The sequence below is a fragment of the Chrysemys picta genome, unplaced genomic scaffold, assembly GCF_011386835.1.
Source record: "Chrysemys picta bellii isolate R12L10 unplaced genomic scaffold, ASM1138683v2 scaf1067, whole genome shotgun sequence".
In the NCBI taxonomy this organism is placed as follows: Eukaryota; Metazoa; Chordata; order Testudines; family Emydidae; genus Chrysemys; species Chrysemys picta.
Genome location: NW_027053774.1, coordinates 1 through 15,279, shown reverse-complemented (window position 1 = coordinate 15,279; position 15,279 = coordinate 1). Strand labels below are relative to the sequence as shown.

The 15,279-nt window shown below is 43.7% G+C and overlaps 1 long non-coding RNA gene across 2 annotated transcripts; it reads right to left on the bottom strand.

Moving 5' to 3' along the window:
- Nucleotides 1–3,288: 3,288 nt before the first annotated feature.
- LOC135979635 (uncharacterized) lies at nucleotides 3,289–7,788 on the bottom strand. 2 transcript variants are annotated; one of them, XR_010596905.1, is made up of 3 exons: nucleotides 5,916–7,788; nucleotides 5,379–5,489; nucleotides 3,289–5,269 (listed from the first exon to the last, which is right to left on the bottom strand). It is a non-coding gene; the product is annotated as an uncharacterized LOC135979635 (long non-coding RNA). The 2 variants fall into 2 exon arrangements; XR_010596904.1 differs by having other exon boundaries at nucleotides 3,321–5,269; nucleotides 5,383–5,489.
- Nucleotides 7,789–15,279: the final 7,491 nt, after the last annotated feature.

Here is a 15,279-nt window from a genome sequence, read left to right as displayed (position 1 = left end):
TTGAAAGCTCGTCTCTCTCACCAGCAGAAGTTGATCCAATAAAAAATATTACCTCACGCATCTTGTTTCGCTATACTTGTACTGTTATTTATTTTAAAACATACACCAGTCCTGGATCCCTCAACAATCAGCCCTCTTCTGCAGGAATGCCAGGTAAGGAATCACTACCTTGTCCCAAGAAGCAGCTATTTTGAGGCCATGTTCACACTACAAACATTGGCTGACAAGTTACGTTGGCATACTGCCGCTAGAGTTTGTATATCGCATTTGCACGTCAGACTTGGCTGCTTATGTTGGCATGGCGCATACTCACCGGGAGTGTCTGTGTTGATGCAAGGTGCAGTGCACCAATGGCAGGTATCCCAGTGTGCCAGGTGCTGCTGTCTTGCACAATGCCTTCTGGGAAATTTTTACTAAGTGGTGTAGGGTAAAAATGAGCCACACAAGAGATCTGTGGGAGCTAGAGGTCAAGTTCCCATCAGGCAATTTTCTGCATCCCATAATACCATCCATTTCCAATAATTTTGCACCTTTTAAAAAAAAAATCACATAAACCTGAGTGGTGCTTTTCTGAGTCTACCATGTCTGAAAGAAGCCTGGAGCTCACAGATGTCTGTGTGTGACATTCCCCAGGGTACAATCTGGACTGCTAAACAGCTATTTCTCCTCAATTCCCTAATCTGGGGGGCCTTTTACTCTGCTTTCTTGTGAGAACAACCACTCCAGGCCAGTTCACACACAGCCTCTAGCATGCAAAAATCACTCCCAGCTAAATGCTCTGCCCAGTCATATCTGAATTACATGCAGGGCAACATCAGCAAATTCCCAGTCCCAGACTTGTCCCCAGAAATGTGTGTCTTGTACTGCCCAGCTCTCTCCTTCTGGTCAATACAAGCTCACAGAAAGTCTGTCATTTCATTAATGAAAAATGATATGCACAAACCCTGTTATCTCAGTTGGAGGTTCCCAACCACTTCAATCCATATCCACATTGGTTTAAATAAAACAATAAAGGAAGTTTATTAACTACAGACAGGTAGATTTTAAGTGATTATAAGGAATGAGGCATAAAGAGTCAGAATTGGTTACAAAGAAAATAAAAGATAAGATGCAAACTAATACCTAACTCAGGGGTCGGCAACGTTTGGCACGCGGCTCGCCAGGGTAAGCACCCTAGCGGGCCGGGCCAGTTTATTTACCTGCTGACGCGGCAGGTTCGGCCGATCGCGGCCCCCAGGTAAATAAACTGGCCTGGCCCGCTAGGGTGCTTACCCTGGCGAACCGCGTGCCGAACGTTGCCAACCCCTGACCTAACTTAACAAAACTAAACGTACTTAAAACCCAAAGGTTTTTCTCACCATAAGCTTACAGCAGACTGGCTGGATCGCTTCAGCCAGGACCTCCCGCCAGTTCAATGATGCTTCCTTTGATTTCCAAATGTTATTGATGTCATGAGTAGAGATGAGGGGGATAGAGGTGATTTGGGATCCTCTGTTTCTCAGTCTTATACTCAGGGCCAGCTTTAGGCACTGCGGGGCCCGATTTGAAAGAACTGCTGCTGAAGACAGCGATGGGACTTTGGCAGCAGCTCAATTGGCTGCCGGTGCCTTCGGCGGCACAACGGCGGAGGGTCCTTAGGGACGTTGCGGGGCCCTCTTAGGGGCATGGGGCCTGATTTGGGGGAATCGGGTGAATCGCCCTAAAGCCGGCCCTGCTTATACCCTTCTCCCATCTTTCAGGATTACCTCCAGCTGGGGTTCAGGTGATGGTTAGTCTGTTCACTTGGAAAAACCCCAGCTGTTCCATTGCCAATATATAAAGTTCTCGCTTACACTCTTTCCTGTCAAAGAATGGCAGATTAACCAGGTGATATTCAACTATAGTCCATTTGATTCAGCTGATACCTAGCCGGGGCATCAGTGTGTTCTTTGTGTCTGAAAAACTGGTTTGGGCCTGCTTTTCTCACTTTGGAACATGTCACAGCAATGTTATACAGTAGCTTATAACTTTACATACAATATTGCCACACATATTTTACCATAACAATAATGTTCAGCAGATTATGAGTTTTCAAATGCCACCTCACAAGGCATACTTTGTACAAAATTTATCATAGTTTTGTAAAAAGGATGAACATAGGGGTACACTCTGTCACACTGTGCTATTCTAATGAATGTTGCAAATACAGGATGCATGATTATCCTGTATTTGCAAATCTTCTGGAAGTACCACAACTAGAGGGGACATGAGAATTTCTTCAAGGACAATTTACTGAGGGACATAGCAAAAAACACTTCAAGGGTTTTGGTGGTCTTCATACGGCAGCTGCAGACGGTGGAGTGGTGCTTTTGGGCCCAAGAAATGAGCACTGACTGGTGAGCTTTCATCGTAATGCAGGTTTGGGATGAGGAGCAGTGGCTGCAGAACTTTCAGATGTGAAAGGTCACATTCCTGGATCTGTGTGCCGAGCTCACCTCAGCCATCCCGTGCAGGGACACCAGAATGAGAGCTGATAGAGATAGTGGAGTATCAGTGGCAATCATAATCTGGAAGCTTGCAACTCCAGATCAGTACCAGTCAGTGGAAAATCATTTTGGAGTTGGAAGATCCACAATGGGGACTGATGTCTTTCAAATGTGTAGGGACATCAGTCATCTGCTACTTAAGATTGTGACTCTTGGCAATGTGTAGGACAGAGTGGATGGGGCACTAGAACTGCAGCGGGATGAGAGAGAGCATATATTTCCCTATTTTGGCACCAACCTATCTTGCCTCAGAGTACAGCTACAGAAAAGGCGGTTTTTCTATGGTTATGTACATGGGCAGCAGGTATAATAGGTAAGGGGAGGCTTTGCTTCCCCTAGTGCAGCTGTCCCTGCCACCTGACACCTGGGCCATGATGCCCCCTCCCCCTTCCCCTCCTTGCTCTGACCCTTCCCCGAGGCTCCCACGGCTTCTGCCTGGGGTAAGTCTTCCTCCTTTCCTCTCCTCCACCCCCTTCAGAGGTCCCCGCAGCTGCCAGCTGTGTCCCTCCTCCTCACCCCCTATCCATGTGGGGCACGGGGTGTGTGTGGATGCGAGCAGGGAGTCAGTGGCAGATGCAGGGAGTGAGGAGGCAAGCAGAGGGGATCCCTGAGTAACTTTACACAGTGAAAAAGCCTCCCAGAGACCTAGTAGCAGATCACTGAAACTGTTAAAGAGCCATTACAGTGGTAATGAAGCCATTTAACAGACATTTGCCAACGCCCAGGAAGCTCTTGGGCCCATTCAGCTGGATTTTGTATTGTAGGAAAATGTGTTATTGGGGTTAAAAACAGTTTCCAAATGACACCCCTTCAGTTATCCTCTGTACCCAGCAGAAGGAACTGCAAACCCGGCTCAAGGAGGAGCTGACACAGCCAGTGAGTTTATTTCTTGATCTAGCCATTTTATTCAAACCCAGTTTAAGTAAACAAGTCTGGCAGAGAATTCTGTGTAAGAAATATTATTAAACTACTGCCTTAATGCAGGCGGCCAATGACAAACACTTTTCAAAAGGAGAGATTAGGCTTCAGTTTGGCAGAGAGAGCCTAGCTTTTCATCCCTCTCTATACAGTATACACCAAACTCCCTGCCATGCAGGGGAGAATCCAGCTGGCAATTGAGCTACACCTGTTGCCTGTTCAGTACCCTGGGGGAATATTATTAGTGCTTTAAGGTGAAAAGGGGAGGTGGTGTCTTGGGGTGTGTGTGGGGGGGGAGAGAGATGGGCAGCAGCAGGGTGAGGAGGCAAGTGGTGAGCCAGCTGCACAGCTGGTGTGTGTGTGTGGGGGGGTCTTGTGGCAGGCAGGGGGGGGGAGGAGGTGAGCAGCAGGTGGGCGAGTGGCAGGCGAGTGGGGGGAGGTGGTAAGCGGAGGGGAGAACCTCACGGGGGAGGTGAAGAGATGAGTGGCAAGTCAGCAGTGGGTGGGGTCTGGGGCAGAGCAGGGGTGCAGTGTGGGCAGGGCTGTGTGTGGAAGAGGCAGGACAATGAGCTAGCCTCCCCCAGGGGAAGTTACATAACAATGGGCAATGGGTAAAAGCGCTGGTGGATCAGTGGAGACGCTTCACTGATATCAATGTGGGCTGGCCATGGAACGTGCACGATGCTTGCATCTTTAAGAACACAGGACTGTTCAGCAAGCTACAAGCAGGGACATTCTTTCCCAAGGGGTCGCTTACAACTGGTGAAATGCCAGTACTGATTGTGGGGGACCCAGCCTACCCCTTACTACCTTAGCTCATGAAGCCATACACTGGCTATCTGGACAGCACCAAGGAAAGTTTAAACTTGAAGCTAAGCAGCTGCAGAATGACTGTTGAATGAAGAGACACTGGAGTTATTTTCTCACTGAGATCCAATCTAGTGAGTTAAATACCCCCATGGTTATAGCTGCCTGTTGTGCCCTGCATAATACCTATGAGGCAAAGGGGGAAAGTGAACACTGGGATGGAAGGTAGAAGTGGAATGTATGTCTGCTGACTTTGAAGGGCCATTAGAAGAGGGCAGTGTGGAGTTATGCAGTTGAGAGAGGCTTTGTAAGAGCACTTTACCAGTCAGCCACATGAGTGTTCTGTGCTGGACAGTTCTCTGGGCCTTGTACAACAAGAACTACACAATTTCTAAGTATGGCTGTTTTCCTGAACCTATGAGTTCTAGGGTGCTTGCTGTACATTTACAAGGACTGTGCCTTGAGCAGCAAAAACAGTGAAGAAAACCAACTTGCAAAGCAACATAAAAGGTGAATGGAACAGAACTTTAAAATTGGAAAGGCAGCAAATGTTTTTGTCTGTTTCAATGCACAAGACTACAGTCTGTTGTAGCTACACACACACAGCAACTGTGGTTTTCACAGGTTAGTGTACGTGAAGCAGTGCTTTTCCTTGCTGGAGGAGTAGTGAAAAGAATGTGGCCCCTGATGTCAGCTGGGGGCTGCTACTGAGTTCTCTGAGTACTGTAAATGGTGGGGAGTCAAGGATTTTTGGAAATGTAGGTCAAACATGGTCTGCAGCCCGAGAAGATCCATTATGTCCTGGGGAATTTCCCTCTCCTTTTCTCCTGTCTGCTCTTTGCTTGTCCAGGCTGTCAGCCATGTTGGCCCTCCAGGCCCTTTGTTCATGGTCTGATGCAGTACTGCATATGTCCTTCCCCCCCACCCCTGCCCAAGTCCTCTTCTTTCTCCTCATCAGGGGCAGGCATTCTGTGGCTGTAGAGGAGGGAGGGGGCACCTCAAGGCCACGACAGCAGCAGCTGGTGATAAAAACAGATGTATCACTGGCTTTACAGGCACCATGGAAAGGAAAAGAAGTTTAAAAACTCCCTTTCCTTATTCCTATAACATCTTTTAATAAGTGCTTACTGACACTTCAGCTTTGGAGAACCTCTTCACAGTCTGTTGTAATGTTCCTTTTTTACCTTCAAGTGGTTTTGATTGTTTGCAGTTGTCTTTGATGGTTTTCCATTGACTGTTCTGTGATGGGATAACGGTAGACAGTTGAGCCTTGTATTACATCATCAGCTAGCCAGGGAAGGGAGGCAACTCCCTCCCGCATGAATAAACCTATCTGCTGGTGACTCCTTTTAGCCTTAAGGGCATAAACTTCAATATAGTTACATTATTTCTTAAATATTAACCAGGGCATGATGTGTGTATGGGTATGAACATCAATAAATTGCAAGCTTTCAATTGAGACCTTACCCGTTACCCTTTATGGACAACTATCCTCTAAGCAATTTATTTGTGTAGTGAATTTGTCATGTCTGAGAGAAGAGTTGTTTGTAAAGAACAGGGAACCCTTTGCAAAGAGACCTATGCATCATAGAGGGGACGGGTTTTCTGTTGCATGAAGCTATAAATCTTCAGTACCTATTCCATGGTGTCAAGGGTTTCACTCACCACTGTAGCACCTCCTGCTGGCCATCACAGGGATTAGCTCTGCATGCCTGTGCACCCTCTCCTGGTGGTGCCTCGCCCATCGACATCACCACCTGCAGACCCACCTCAGTCCAAGTACTGCAGCATGCTCTTCATGACTCGGCCCTCCGGCCGTGTCACTGTGTGTTTTCCCCCTTTCGGGGGAGAGGGGAAGATCTCAGTTCTAGAGTCTAGCTACTTCTCTAGTGGGGGGGGGGGGGGAGAGGGGAGGGAGACCTGGAACCACCCTTACTCCAGGTTCCAGCCCAGGGACCCTGTAGCTAACAGCCTCCTGCTGCCTCACCTTAACTTCTCAGCAGTGCTGCTTCAATTCCCTGGGCCACTTCTCAGGGCCTTGAGCCTACAAGTCCCAGCTGCCAGCCAGGAGCTCTCACTCTAGCACCCCTGGTCCCTGCTAGCAGCTGCCCTGTCTGAGGTGCTACCTTCCTGCAGCCCTCTAAGAACCCAGTGCTTTCCCTTGGTCTCCCTGCAGCAACTGAGTGTGTCTGACCCTACAACTCTTTTTATATGGGTCTGATGGGCCCTGATTGGCTGCTCCTTGCAGCCTGTCACCTATATTGACACTATTTTCCACAGGAGGTGGTGGTTTTAGCTGATCTCACAAAAATTAAGGTCAACCCAAACAACAAATATTTTGTTGCAATTTTCCCAAAGGAAAATTCCACTGAAATGTGTCTTTTCATACAGAAAATTTCAACTTTTTCAAAACCCCATTTTCTGACAGGGAAATTTCTTTTGAAAATTTTCAGCCAGCTTTACTTCTGATACAAACAACACTTTTTTGGCCTTTGTTTTCCACAGCTCTTAGAATAAACTGCAAAAAACCCTTCAATATACCAAATTACATTTTAAAACGATCAAGTAAACTGAAGCTGAACATCTAAACGAGAATTCTATCAACCATCAGCTGAATCCCTGTAGCCAGAAAGTTATTGTTTTTATTATAGAGAATGTCCATGCCTACCAGCTAGTGATATTTTTAGTCGGGAACAATAACGTTACTATTAAGACTCAGGTCTGCAGAACTAACTTTCTTTGGTTTTAGTTGAAGTAAGTAGATAAAAGCAGCAAAGTAAAATAATGAAATCAGCCATCTTTACTTTCAAAGTCTCCTTTAGAAAAAATAATATCAAAAGCCTTTCTGTGTCATTGGCTCATCCTGGCTTTCCCCCTCCCAGTTTATTTTTTCTTCATAGGTTTCATGACCAATTTTTTTAGTACTGGGTATTACCCAGTTTCAGATTTCTCCACTCTGAAATTATACTTAGATTAAGTATAGTTTTATAGCATTTTGATATAAATTAAATATTTGATTCCTACATATGAATGCTCTCTTTGTATTACAATTTTTTCCTTTATTTAAAAACAAAACAAAAAAGTATTTACCCTCTTCTTCACACTGCTTTTTCTTAAGTTATCCTTTTTCTGTAACTTATCACTTCTTCCTTTTCCTATCAAGTTATGCAAACTAGTTTTGCAACCCAGAACAATTATTAATTATCTTTTTAACCTTTTAATCTGTTTTACAGTAAAGCTACCAAACTACTGTTTTACTCTATTTGGGTTTACCCCTGTTCTCTAAGAAACCAATGGGAGATTTTCTTTCCCTGGTAGCAAAAGAAGGCCCTGTATATTGTAACAGGACTGGCTCCTTTCCTGTCCTGAGATCCCTCACAAACAGCCTTTTGGGTGGTTACCTCTAGAGTTTTATTTATTACCTTCACCAAAACACTATCACAATCCTAGGCAGGAAGTCTATTTACAGATTTTCCTAATCCTCAAACCTGCCTCTATAGAAAAGAGGCACTCCCACCACCCTGGGGCCTGTCTTCTTCTGGGCTCTACTAATCTTCCCTTCTTTATGCTTCCTTCCTGTGCTTTTAACTAGCCTCTCCAGCTGGTGGGATAATTAACTCCTTAGCTTATCAGTCCCCACTCTGCATAGGCAATTAAATACTTCCCTCCCCATCAGTCCTTTCCTGGTGGAGTTAGTTAATGTAAATGATCAGAGTGCTGGGTCGACTACTGGCTCTCAGCACTCTGTCACACATGTTCATCAGAAGACAAACTACTGTATTTATTGCACTGAATTGGGTACTTCTTTCAGAAGAGAGTTTAAGCACAGGAGATTTCTTAATAGTGACTCACTATATTTTATCCTCCTTTTGTATACTAATCCATTATGGCCCAGCATTAGTCATTCATTGTTGCAGAAGATATATATCCAGAAGAATAAAGTTTAAATGAGTTAGCTCTTATCCTCTAGACACAGGATCCTACATGAAGAATTTTAACAAGCAGAACTTTTCCCCAGCTCCCTCTGGATCCTTCAGCCCGGCTACCTGATTCTAAGCAGTGTGAAGTGATTGCTCCTGCATCCCCCTATATCTGCTCCCATTGTGCAGGCAGGGAGAGGAAGGAGGAAATCAGAGCGGGAAATAGGTCCCATTTCAGCGAAGCACTTCAGCTCAGTCATAGAACATTAGGGTTGGAAGAGACCGCAGAAAGTCATCTAGTCCAAACCCCTGCTCAAAGCAGGACCAACATCAACTAAATCAAGCTTAATTTTAAGCACATGCCTAAAGTTAAGCATGTGAGTAGTTCCACTGAAGTCAAAGGACTACTCACATGCTTCAAGGAAAGCATGGGCTGAAATGCTTTGCTTGACTGGGCCAAAGTGGTTTGGTCTCACCAGTGAGAAATATCACAAATGAAGCTGCACAGAACGTGGCAGCTGTGAGTCTCAATATTTATTATCAAATGTAAGTAAGAGAGGAAGGCTGGTCCAGTGGTTAGGGCATTAGCCTGGGACTCAGGAGGCACACAGCTTCAATTCCCTGCTGTGACACACGCTTTCTGGGTGACCTTAGAAGAGTCACAAAATCTCCCTCTGGGCCTTAGGTCACCATCTCCAAGTTGGGGGTAATAACCCTGTCCTATGGCACAGGGTATTGTGAGGATAAATGCCAGATTGTGAAGTGCTCAGATATGGGGGGGGGGGCACATAATGACTGAGAACATATGGTCATGTTCAGCATCCTCCATCATTCTGAAATTTTGATGATATCTGAGCTTAATTGGAAGTAAAAGAGTAGCTTGAATCTCTTACAGGATATTTACCACTTTTCTGAATCACCTCCTTCTCTTATTAATTTCTTTGGGAAGATGTAGAGGGAATTTTGCCCCCTTGGGTGAATTTTCCATGATTCCTACCATGTGCTAAAAAGTTATCTTTGTTTCTGATAACTCACCATTTCCATGATGACAGTATGTGGTCTGTCTTCCTGTTTTCAGAGAAAGGTGTTTATGTGCTCTCGCCACCTTCTATATGTACATAAAGGCATTTCCCCCCATTATCTTAGTAATTAGCTTGGTTACAAATCCAGCCATCCTTTGGAAAGCCTGTTTTACAGTGAGAAACTGAAGAAGTTCAGGGTATGTCTACCAAGCAAAAAAAGAAAAACAAGACCTGTGGCAGCAAGTCTCAGAGCCTGGGGCAACTGACTCAGGCTCTGACTCATATGCTCACATTACAGGGCTAAGAATGGCAGCATAGACATTCAGGTTCGGGCTGAAGCACAGGCTCTGTAACCTGGAAAGGGGCAGGGTCTCAGAGCCTGGGCTGCAGTCCAAGCCCAGGTGTCTACACTGCTATTTTTAGCCTTCCAAGCCTGAATCAGTTGACCCACGCTCTGAGATTCATTGCTGGGGGATCTTTTTTTTTTTTTTTCAGTTTAGACATATCCTCAGTCTATTTGACTTAACAAGAGAAAGTTAAGAGGTGATTGATAAGGGTTTATAAGTACCTCCATGAGGAGAAGATTTCTGATAGTAGAAGGCTCTTTATCCAAAAAAAAAAAAAAAAAAGGCACAATGGGATCTAATGGTTGAAAGCTGCAGCTAGACAAATTCAGATTAGAAATAAGGCACACATTTTTAACTCTGAGGATAATTAGTAGAGCTGGTTTACCAGCATCAGACAATTTACCTAGTGATATGGTGGATTCCCCATCACTTACAGTCTTTAATTGAAGAATGAATATTGTTATAGGATGTGCCCTGGCTCAACCAGTCTTGTTGCAGGAACCACTAGGTAAAATTCTACAGCCTCTATTATGCAGGAAGTAAGACTTGTTCCTTTTGGCTTAAATAGCTAGGATTTTTTGCCTTAATGTTCCTCTGTAGCACTTATTATTTTTAAGCCCAAGCATTTTCAAGATTTTAAATTTTATTATCTGCTTATTTTAATCTTTTCCAGATCACTAGATAGGCTCCTCAATCTCTGTCATTTTAGCAGTGCAGTTTTCTAATTTAGAGCCTTACATTTTAACAAACTGCTGCAACTCTGGCCTGATCTGTAGTGTTCTCACATGGATTACTACAAACAACATCTGAGTCCCTGGAGAGCTCTCTGAGGTCAAGTCAGCAGCAGTCATTACTGACTGCTGGATGCTCAGAGGGGAGCTCATAGCCTTGTGGAAATAAATTATTTTCTGTCTTGGAGTCTTGTTTGTCATTTCTTCCTTTGCTGGCAAATTCTCTGGTCTTCCTAGGGACATTTAAATGAAACATCTTGGAGGTCTGGAGGTGTTTTTTTTTTTTTTTAAGCATAAATGAAGAAGTGTGAAGTGAGGCCCTGACAGCACATCTCTTGGCAAGGGGCCTTCTATCTCCCCTACAGTCCTGCCCCCAGAAAAACAGATTTTTGAATGTGAATCACAATAGACAATAACAGCTGCAGTTAAGTTATTCTACTGTATAGACAGATGTTAACAATAAATGCAGTGGAGCAACCCTATTAAAAAAGTTGTGGTGTTGGGGACGGGGAACCAGGAGTGAAAAATTATTAGTCTTACAGTCACATTCTGTAGGACATAACAGTTGGTGTGTGTGTGTGTGTGTGTAGACAGGGGGGAGATACAAGGAAACATGTTCCTCAGTCTCCCCTAGTAGTTCCCCCTTCGCATTAATGGCATTATTTCCACTATTTAGAATCAGATCAGTGCAATGGGATGCTCACAGAGAGCTCTTTGACATTTCTTGCACTGCTTTAAAATAGTTTGTAGTATTTGCAGCGTTGACCAAACTGAATCAGAGTCCCATAATGCTCTATGGTTTGGCCAAGTTTTACTGTAGTGAAACTATTGTAATCTTTGTGTAACCTCTGTTCTATGTATGTGGGGAATCTGTCAGGGGGTAAGGCCCAGTTGAGGTTTGCAAAAGTAGTACACCATCATCATGTTCCTATTACACCGCTGGTGTTTAGGGCATTGACTAAGCTCCTCTACTCCTGTCTGTTTCTGGCAAGTCTTTCAATGGTTCCCCAGCTGTGCCCCAGGTTTTTCAGCTCGGCTTCCACAGCTCTTCACCATGTTGTTTTCGGGCGGTCTCGTTTTCGCTTGCCTTCAGGTGTAGATCTTATTGCTACTCTGGTGATGGAATCAGTTTCCATCCAAAGTACATGACTGATCCATCTCCAAAGCCTTCTGGCAATGATGGTGCTCAGGTCCTCTTGGCTGTACTGTGTCAATAGATCTTGGTTTGAGATTGTTCTGGGCCAAAAGATACAGAGGATTTTTCTGAGGCAGGTTGTAAGGAATGAAGACAGTTTGGACATGTCGTACTTTCTCATTCCCCAGCATTCTGCACTATAAAGTAGTGTTGAAAGTACACAGCTCTGATAAATCTTGAGTTTGGTTTTGGTGTTGTATTTTGATGATTTCCAGACTGCATTTAAGCTCCTGAAGGTGTTCCTGGCTTTACTGATTTTGTTCCGGATGTCCTGGCTTGTTCCACCATCCTGGCTGATGGTGCTGCCCAAGTTTGTGAATGTTTCTACACTGGTGAAAACATGATCCTCTATCCATACTGGTGATGGTGAGGCAATACACCAGGCACAAGATCATTATTTTTGACTGAACTTGATACAAAATGCCTCTGTGTCTTGCAAAACATGTATGGAGAAAGTCGAGAAAGTCTGTAAGGTCTGTGTTAGTCAATATCACATACAGTATTAATATTATACAGAAATATCAATATTGTATACAATATCGCATATGTTTTATAATTATAAATTGTGTTCATGCTAAGCTCTTCTCAGGATGCCTTTTACTTATGTTAAGCTGTTTAACCATAGGGAAAAGTAAAGTGTTATAATTTCAGTGTTAGTTACCAACATACCAAAAAGACCAGATAAGACAAATGATCTTGTTGATGCTTAACCCACATACACTCTGTGCCAAGCTCCCTCGAGAAGATGTCTCTAAGTTTGCCAACTTCTGGGATGTTATATTCAGAACAAGATAAGACACGTAAAATTGCTGTGTAAATCGTGGGTAATGCATGGAATCTCCTATTTTGTTGTAAACAATTAGGATATATAAACAGGTGTTTTTTGCAATCACTTTGGAACAGAAGTGAAGATGCAAATCTGCTCCCCAAACAGTGACCTTCACCTTCCTGTGTGACTAATAAAACTGATTGAGCCAGGGTTATCTGATGTCTCATCAATAAAATATGACTCCTAACAGCAGTTTAGGCATTATCTGCCATTTTCACATGGATGGCAGGAAATTTCAGCATCTAACGACGCCTCTGCCCTCCCCCCACCCACACTTAAAATCCTGTATATCTTTTCCTGAGGCAACATAAAGACCCTACCACAGAAAAAGTTTTGTAACTATACCTTGATACAAGAAGTCATTCCTAATTCTTATTGCTTCAGCTAGTAGTTCTAATGACAAACTAAATAGTAACAGACACATTTTGAATATCTCTGCTTGTTCCTCAAGCAACTTGTTTGTGCTACAGCCTCTGGACAACTATAGATTATGGATGTAGATTTTAGATAACTAGAACATATTAAACATGGGTGTGTGTTATAGACTGTATAGAGACATTTCACACTATCAAACACCTTTTCTGACTCAAATGCTATAGATGCTACAGTTCCATCTTCTGTCTTGATTCCCATCACTTATGCAATAATTGCCTCAGTTTATCAGAAGATGATCTCTTTGGGGAAGTCTAACCTAGTCCTTATCACTTAAATTTCCAGAGGGAGATTTTCAGTTAGGTGTCTAAATGACATTAAAAGTTTCATTTAGCTTGTTAAAGAAGCATTTTCATAACAATCCAAGTTTAATAATGAAACTGGTTAATAATGCTGACACAAGGAAGACTCCTTCTTAAGCTTCGAGATAAAAGAGATAATAAATTGTTCTTATTTTACAGTGTGACAGACACAGACCGGTTGGGTTCAGGAGTCTGGTAGAAAACATACTGGACACTGGATGAATAAAAACAATGAGGAGGCCTTGTGGCACCATGGAGACTAACACATTTATTTGGGCATAAGCTTTCTTGGGCTAAAACCCACTTCATCAGATGCATGGAGTGAAAAATACAGTAAGCAGTATATATATACAGCACATGAAAAGATGGGAGTTGCCTTACCAAGTGGGGGGTCAGTGCTAATGAGGCCAATTCAATTAAGGTGGAGGTGGCCTATTCTCAACAGTTGACAAGAAGGGGTGAATATCAAGAGAGGAAAAATTACTTTTGTAGTGCTAATGAGGCCAATGCAATCAAGGCAGACATCACCATTTCCAGTAGTTGACAAGAAGGTCTGAGTATCAGCAGAGGGAAAATTACCTTTTGTAGTGACCCAGCCACTCCCAGTCTTTATTCAGGCCTAACTTGATAGTGTCCAGTTTGCAAATTAATTCCAGTTCTGCAGTTTCTTGTTGAAGTCTGTTTTTGAAGTTTTTTTGTTGAAGAATTGCCACTTTTAAGTCTGTTATTGAGTGTTCAGGGAGATTGAAGTGTTCTCCTACTGGTTTTTGAATGTTACAATTCTTGATGTCTGATTTGTATCCATTTATTCTTTTGCGTAGAGACTGTCCGGTTTGGCTAATGTACATGGCAGAGAGGCATTGCTGGCACATGATGGCATATATCACATTGGTAGATGTGCAGGTAAATGAGCCCCTGATGGTGTGGCTGATGTGGTTGGGTCCTGTGTTGGTTTCGCTAGAGTAGATATGGGGACAGAGTAGGCAACACGGTTTGTTACAGGGATTGGTTCCTGGGTTAGTGTTTCTGTGGTGTGGTGTGTAGTTGCTGGTGAGTATTTGCTTCAGGTTGGAGGGCTATCTGTAAGCGAGGACTGGCCTGTCTCCCAAGGTCTGTGAGAGTGAGGGATCATTTTCCAGGATAGATTGTAGATCGTTGATGATGTGTTGGAGAGATTTTAGCTGGGGACTGTACATGATGGCCAGTGGTGTTCTGTTATTTTCCTTGTTGGGCCTGTCCTTTAGTAGGTGACTTCTAAGTACCCGTCTCGCTCTGTCAATCTGTTTCCTCACTTCCCCAGGTGGGTACTGTAGTTTTAAGAATGCTTGATAAAGATCTTGTAGGTGTTTGTCTCTGTCTGAGGGATTGGAGTAAATGCAGTTGTATCTTAGGGCTTGGCTGTAGACAATGGATCGTGTGATGTGTGCTGGATGGAAGCTGGAGGCATGTAGGTAAGTATAGCAGTCAGTAGGTTTCTAGTATAGGGTGGTGTTTATGTAACCATCATTTATTTGCACTGTAGGGTCCAGGAAGTGAATCTCTTGTGTGGAGTGGTCCAGGCGGAGGTTGATGGTGGAGTGGAAATTGTTGAAATCCTGGTGGAATTCCAAAAAGGCCTCCTTCCCGTAGGTCCAAATTGTGACGTTGTGCAGTCTATACGGTTTTATAAAAATTTAATAAGTGAATATAATGTAACTGGGATATGCTTCATGCAAAAGGTCTCTTGTAAGGTATCATTACAAAGCTTATAATCTACTGAATGTGATCATCCTATTTGTATAAATGTACCATTCTTGTATTTAAACTAAACTAAAAATATAAAATATAACTCTGAGGGCCTATTGTAATTCTGCAAAGTGTGGGCCATTAATGGTGGTTTGGAATCTTGATGACTCCCATTAACCAGGACGATTGTCTGCAGATGGCTGTGTTTTACCTGTAAGTCTTCCTGTATATGTGTGTGCTGGCAAGTGGGTAATGAAGTCTTGCAGTGACATGTGATCATGTCACCTGAACTGGAATCCATCTTTAACCTGGTACTTTTCCAGTGGGGGGGTGTGTGGAAACCCAGAGGGACAAAGGGTTCCCGCCTTACGCAAAAGATATATAAAGGGGTGGAACAGAACAAAGAGGGAGAGGAGCCATCATGAAGAATCCCCTAGCCACCACCTGAGCTGGAACAAGAGCTGTACCAGGGGAAAGAATTGTGCCCAGGCCTGGAAGGTATCCAGTTTGAGGAAAAAAAAACTTA